At 37.4% G+C, this 7227-nt stretch overlaps 1 long non-coding RNA gene across 1 annotated transcript in view; it reads right to left on the bottom strand.

Moving 5' to 3' along the window:
• Positions 1 to 516: 516 nt before the first annotated feature.
• The window catches only part of LOC134683429 (uncharacterized), a 56310-nt gene continuing 49599 nt past the window's right edge, over positions 517 to 7227 (bottom strand). Inside the window, exon 5 of the long non-coding RNA XR_010101020.1 lies at positions 517 to 612. This is a non-coding gene — a long non-coding RNA (uncharacterized LOC134683429). The remainder of the gene's footprint in view (positions 613 to 7227) is intronic.

Raw genomic sequence — 7227 nt, 5'->3', positions numbered from 1 at the left:
CCACTTTATATAATTCTGTCAAATATTTGTTGTCCATTAAATCTGTCGGATTAACAATGATTAAGCATGTTAAGAAGAATGATCAAAGTTAAAAACAAATATTTTTTTCAAGAAACATAGAAACAAGTTATATTTTCTGATTCAGTACGAAGAGACGAGAAAAATAAGACCCCACTTTATATAATTCTGTCAAGTATTTGTTATTTTTAAAAGATGTTTAACATTAAATCTGTAGAATTAATATTATCTGACTAAAGATGTTAGCACAACTTGTTCTCATCAACTTCTCATTAAAATCAAATGTTTACAAAATAATTTTTTGTCAGCAAACAAAATAAAACCTTTACTATCTGATTCAGTTCTGTGTTACGAATAAAATGAGACCCCACTTAATATAATTCTAACAAATATTTGTTGTCCATTAAACCTGTCTGATTAACAACATGATTTTGTGAAGATTCTGTATAAAGTGATGTTTAGTCAGAGTAAGGTGATTATATCTATCATTACCAAGCGGTCTGTGGCCTCTAACTGACTGCCGTGAGTGACGAGGTACATCACCACCTCCAGGTGTCCTCCCTCAGCGGCCAACATTAATGGTGTCCTTCCATACTGTAATATCAACATATAACAGACATCAAAACTTGTGTCATAAACTGGACAATGTTGTGTAATAAATATAAACAAAATATATATCACATGAATCAGTGGTCAAAAATGAATAAAATGACCAGTCACACTTGTATTTATATTCTACATAAACAACAAATAAACAACATGTTTTATTGTGAGATGTCAGAACTTCCATCAGAACTGTCAGGTTAAAAAAAAAACGTTTTTTCTAGAAACGTAAACAATATTTATATCAATTGACTCAGCTGGACAAGACAATTAAAATGAGACCCCACTTTATATAAGTATGTCAAATATGTGTTGTCCATTAAATCTGTCTGATTAACAATGATTAAGTAGAATGATCAAAGTTGAAAAAAAAACTTTTTTCAAGAAACATTAAAACGAGTTATATTTTCTGATTCAGTACGAAGATACAAGAAAAATAAGACCCCACTTTATATAATTCTGTCAAGTATTTGTTATTTTTAAAAGATGTTTTACATTAGATCTGTAGAATTAACATTATCTAACTAAAGATGTTAACATAACTTGTTCTCACCAACTTCTCATTAAAATCAGATGTTTACAAAATAATTTTTCGTTGGGAAACAAAATAAAACCTTTATTTTCTGATTCAGTTCTATGTTACGAATAAAATGAGACCCCACTTTATATAATTCTATCAAATATTTGTTATTAAATCTGTCTGATTAACAATGATGAATGAGCAAAATTTTAAAAAAATCATTTCAAGAAAAATATAATATAAGAGTTATATTAAGTCAGATTAATGAGACAGGAAAAATAAGACCCCTCTTTATATAATTCTAACAAGTATTTAATGTCCATGACACCTGTCCATTAACAGTATTTTGTGTTGATTCAGAATAAAAGCTTAAAAAGTATTCAGTGGTATTTCCATGTAAAATGTTTGTGTGGAGTATAAGTGAAGAACTTCAATAAGCCGTGTTTTTACTTTTTGTTTGCATTGCCTATAAATGTGATATGTCACATGTTTGTGAGCAGTATAAGAGTGTCATTGCTATGTCACTTATTGGTGTTGAGTATAAGAGTGTCATTGCTATATCACATGTTGATGCTGAGTATGAGTGTCAGTGATATGTCACATATTGGGGTTGAGTATAAGTTTCATTGGTAAGTCACATATTGGAGTTGAGTATAAGAGTGTTATTGCTATGTCACATGTTGGTGCTTAGTATAAGAGTGTCATTGATATGTCACATGTTGGAGCTGAGTATAAGAGTGTTATTGCTATGTCACATGTTGGAGCTGAGTATAAGTGTGTCATTGCTACAATGTGCTGTCACATGTTTCTGTTAAATATAAGAATGGTATGGTTACATTATGGTGTAGAGTATAAGAGTGTCATTGCTATGTCACATGTTGGTGTTGAGTATAAGAGTGTCATTTGTATGGTATATGTTGGTGTAGAGTATAATAGTGTCATTGCTATGTCACATGTTGGTGCTGAGTATAAGAGTGTCATTGCTATGTCACATGTTGGTGTTGGGTATAAGAGTGTTATTGCTATGTCACATGTTGGAGCTGAGTATAAGAGTGTCATTGCTATGTCACATGTTGGTGTTGGGTATAAGAGTGTTATTGCTATGTCACATGTTGGAGCTGAGTATAAGAGTGTCATTGCTATGTCACATATAAGTGTTGAGTTTAGAGTGTCAGTGATATGTCAAATGTTGGTGTTGAGTATAAGACTGTCAGTGATATGTCACATGTTGGTGTTAAGAAAAATAGTGTCATGGCTAGGTCAAATGATGATGTTTAGTAAAACAGTGTCAGTGCTATGCAGATGTTGGTGCTGAGGATAAGCATGTCATGATTATGTCCCATGTTGGTGTTGAGTGAAAGAGTGTCATTGCTATGTCACATGTTGGAGTTGAGTATAAGAGTGTTATTGCTATGTCAGGTTGGTATTGAGTATAAGAGTGTTTTTGCAATGTCACATGTTGGTGTAAGTATGTCATTACTATGTCACATGTTAGCAGGTTATCCATGTCATGTTTAGTATATGAGTGGTGGATGAATGTTGTATGATGTGGTGTCACATGTCATGTTCAGAAGAGGAGTGGTGGATGAATGTTGTATGATCGGGTGTCACATGTCATGTTCAGTTCAGGAGTGGTGGATGAATGTTGTATGATCAGGTGTCACATGTCATGTTCAGTACAAGAGTGGTGAATGAATGTTGTATGATCAGGTGTCGGATTTGATGTTCAGTACATAAAGTGGTAAATGAATGTTGTATGACCAGGTGTCACATATCATATTCAGTACAAGAGTGGTGAATGAATGTTGTATGATCAGGTGTCACATGCCATGTTCAGTACAATAATGGTGAATGAATGTTGTATGATCAGGTGTGACATGTCATGTTCAGTATAGGTGTGGTGGATGAATGTTGTATGATCAGGTGTCACTTGTCATGTTCAGTACAGGAGTGGTGGATGATTGTTGTATGATCTGGTGTCACATGTCATGTTCAGTACAGGAGTGGTGAATGAATGTTGTATGATCAGGTGTCACATGTCATGTTCAGTACAAGAGTGGTGAATGAATGTTGTATGGTCAGGTGTCATATGTCATTTTCAGTACAAGAGTGGTGAATCAATGTTGTATGATAAGGTGTCACATGTCTTGTTCAGGACAGGAGTGGTGGATGCATGTTGTATGATCGGGTGTCACATGTCATTTTCATTACAGGTGTGATGGATGAATGTTGTATGATCAGGTGTCACATGTCATGTTCAGTACAAGAGTGGTGAATGAATGATGTATGATCAGGTGTCACTTGTCATGTTCAGTACAGGAGTGGTGAATGAATGTTGTATGATCAGGTGTTGCATGTCATGTTCAGTAGAGGAGTGGATGAATGTTGTATGATCAGGTGCCACATGTCATGTTCAGTACAGGAGTGGTCAATGAATGTTGTATGATGGGGTGTCACATGTCATGTTCAGTAGAGGAGTGGTGGATGAATGTTGTATGATCAGGTGTGACATGTCATGTTCAGTACAGGAGTGGTAACGTATGTTGTATGATCAGGTGTCGTATTTCATGTTCAGTACAGGAGTGGTGAATGAATGTTATATGATCAGGTGTCACATGTCATGTTAAGTGCAGAAGTGGTAAATAAATGTAGTATGATCAGGTGTCACATGTCATGTTCAGAACAGGAGTGATGGATGAATGTTGTATGATCAGGTGTCACATGTCATGTTCAGTACAGGAGTGGTTAATGAATGTTGTATGATGAGGTGTCACATGCCATGTTCAGTACAGGAGTGGTGAATGAATGTTGTATGATCAGGTGTCACATGTCATGCTCAGTACAGGAGTGGTTAATGAATATTGTATGATCAGGTGTCACATGTCATGTTCAGTACAGGAGTGGTTAATGAATGTTGTATGATGTGGTGTCACATGTCATGTTCAGAAGAGGAGTGGTGGATGAATGTTGTATGATCAGGTGTGACATGTCATGTTCAGTATAGGTGTGGTGGATGAATGTTGTATGATCAGGTGTCACTTGTCATGTTCAGTACAGGAGTGGTGGATGAATGTTGTATGATCTGGTGTCACATGTCATGTTCAGTACAGGAGTGGTGAATGAATGTTGTATGATCAGGTGTCACATGTCATGTTCAGTACAAGAGTGGTGAATGAATGTTGTATGGTCAGGTGTCATATGTCATTTTCAGTAAAAGAGTGGTGAATCAATGTTGTATGATAAGGTGTCACATGTCTTGTTCAGGACAGGAGTGGTGGATGAATGTTGTATGATCGGGTGTCACATGTCATGTTCATTACAGGTGTGATGGATGAATGTTGTATGATCAGGTGTCACATGTCATGTTCAGTACAAGAGTGGTGAATGAATGTTGTATGATCAGGTGTCACTTGTCATGTTCAGTACAGGAGTGGTGAATGAATGTTGTATGATCAGGTGTCGCATGTCATGTTCAGCAGAGGAGTGGATGAATGTTGTATGATCAGGTGTCACATGTCATGTTCAGTACATGAGTGGTTAATGAATGTTGTATGATGAGGTGTCACATGCCATGTTCAGTACAGGAGTGGTGAATGAATGTTGTATGATCAGGTGTCACATGTCATGCTCAGTACAGGAGTGGTTAATGAATATTGTATGATCAGGTGTCACATGTCATGTTCAGTACAGGAGTGGTTAATGAATGTTGTATGATGTGGTGTCACATGTCATGTTCAGAAGAGGAGTGGTGGATGAATGTTGTATGATCAGGTGTCACATGTCATATTCAGTACAGGAGTGGTTAATGAATATTGTATGATCAGGTGTCACATGTCATGTTCAGTACAGGAGTGGTTAATGAATGTTGTATGATGTGGTGTTACATGTCATGTTCAGTAGAGGAGTGGACAATGAATATTGTATATTCAGGTGTCACATGTCATGTTCATTACAGGAGTGGTGGATGAATGATGTATGATCAGGTGTCACATGTCATGTTCAGAAGAGGAGTGGTGGATGAATGTTGTATGGTCAGGTGTCGCATGTCTTGTTCAGTACAGGAGTGGTAAATGAATGTTGTATGATGTGGCGTTACATGTCATGTTCAGTAGAGAAGTGTTAAATGAATATTGTATGATCAGGTGTCACATGTCATGTTCATTACAGGAGTGGTGGATGAATGTTGTATGATCGGGTGTCACATGTCATGTTCAGTACAGGAGTGGTGGATGAATGTTGTATGATCAGGTGTCACATGTCATGTTCATTACAGGAGTGGTGGATGAATGTTGTATGATCAGGTGTCACATGTCATGTTCAGTACAGGAGTGGTTAATGAATGTTGTATGATCAGGTGTCACATGTTATGTTCAGTACAGGAGTGGTTAATGAATGTTGTATGATCAGGTGTGACATGTCATGTTCATTACAGGAGTGGTGGATGAATGTTGTATGATCGGGTGGCACATGTTATGTTCAGTACAGCAGTGGTAACGAATGTTGTATGATCAGGTGTCGCATGTGATGTTCAGTACAGGAGTGGTGAAGGAATGTTGTATGATGTGGTGTTACATGTCATGTTCAGTAGAGGAGTGGTAAATGAATATTGTATGATCAGGTGTCACATGTCATGTTCATTACAGGAGTGATGGATGAATGTTGTATGATCGGGTGTCACATGTCATGTTCAGTACAGGAGTGGTGGATGAATGTTGTATGATCAGGTGTCACATGTCATGTTCAGTACAGGAGTGGTTAATGAATGTTGTATGATCAGGTGTTACATGTTATGTTCATTACAGGAGTGGTTGATGAATGTTGTATGATGTGGTGTTACATGTCATGTTCAGTAGAGGAGTGGTAAATGAATATTGTATGATCAGGTGTCACATGTCATGTTCATTACAGGAGTGGTGGTTGAATGTTGTATGATCAGGTGTCGGATGTCATGTTCAGTACATAAAGTGGTAAATGAATGTTGTATGATCAGGTGTCACATATCATATTCAGTACAAGAGTGGTGAATGAATATTATATGATCAGGTGTCACATGCCATGTTCAGTACAAGAATGGTGAATGAATGTTGTATGATCAGGTGCAGGTGTGACATGTCATGTTCAGTATAGGTGTGGTGGATGAATGTTGTATGATCAGGTGTCACATGTCATGTTCAGTACAGGAGTGGTGGATGAATGTTGTATGATCTGGTGTCACATGTCATGTTCAGTACAAGAGTGGTGAATGAATGTTGTATGGTCAGGTGTCATATGTCATTTTCAGTACAAGAGTGGTGAATCAATGTTGTATGATAAGGTGTCACATGTCTTGTTCAGGACAGGAGTGGTGGATGAATGTTGTATGATCGGGTGTCACATGTCATTTTCATTACAGGTGTGATGGATGAATGTTGTATGATCAGGTGTCACATGTCATGTTCAGTACAAGAGTGGTGAATGAATGTTGTATGATCATGTGTCACTTGTCATGTTCAGTACAGGAGTGGTGAATGAATGTTGTATGATCAGGTGTTGCATGTCATGTTCAGTAGAGGAGTGGATGAATGTTGTATGATCAGGTGTCACATGTCATGTTCAGTACAGGAGTGGTCAATGAATGTTGTATGATGGGGTGTCACATGTCATGTTCAGTAGAGGAGTGGTGGATGAATGTTGTATGATCAGGTGTGACATGTCATGTTCAGTACAGGAGTGGTAACGTATGTTGTATGATCAGGTGTTGTATTTCATGTTCAGTACAGGAGTGGTGAATGAATGTTATATGATCAGGTGTCACATGTCATGTTCAGAACAGGAGTGATGGATGAATGTTGTATGATCAGGTGTCACATGTCATGTTCAGAACAGGAGTGATGGATGAATGTTGTATGATCAGGTGTCACATGTCATGTTCAGTACAGGAGTGGTTAATGAATGTTGTATGATGAGGTGTCACATGCCATGTTCAGTACAGGAGTGGTGAATGAATGTTGTATGATCAGGTGTCACATGTCATGCTCAGTACAGGAGTGGTTAATGAATATTGTATGATCAGGTGTCACATGTCATGTTCAGTACAGGAGTGGTTA

This window comes from Mytilus trossulus, chromosome 9, assembly GCF_036588685.1.
Source record: "Mytilus trossulus isolate FHL-02 chromosome 9, PNRI_Mtr1.1.1.hap1, whole genome shotgun sequence".
Lineage (NCBI taxonomy): Eukaryota > Metazoa > Mollusca > Bivalvia > Mytilida > Mytilidae > Mytilus > Mytilus trossulus.
This window is presented reverse-complemented; position numbering and strand designations above follow the sequence as displayed.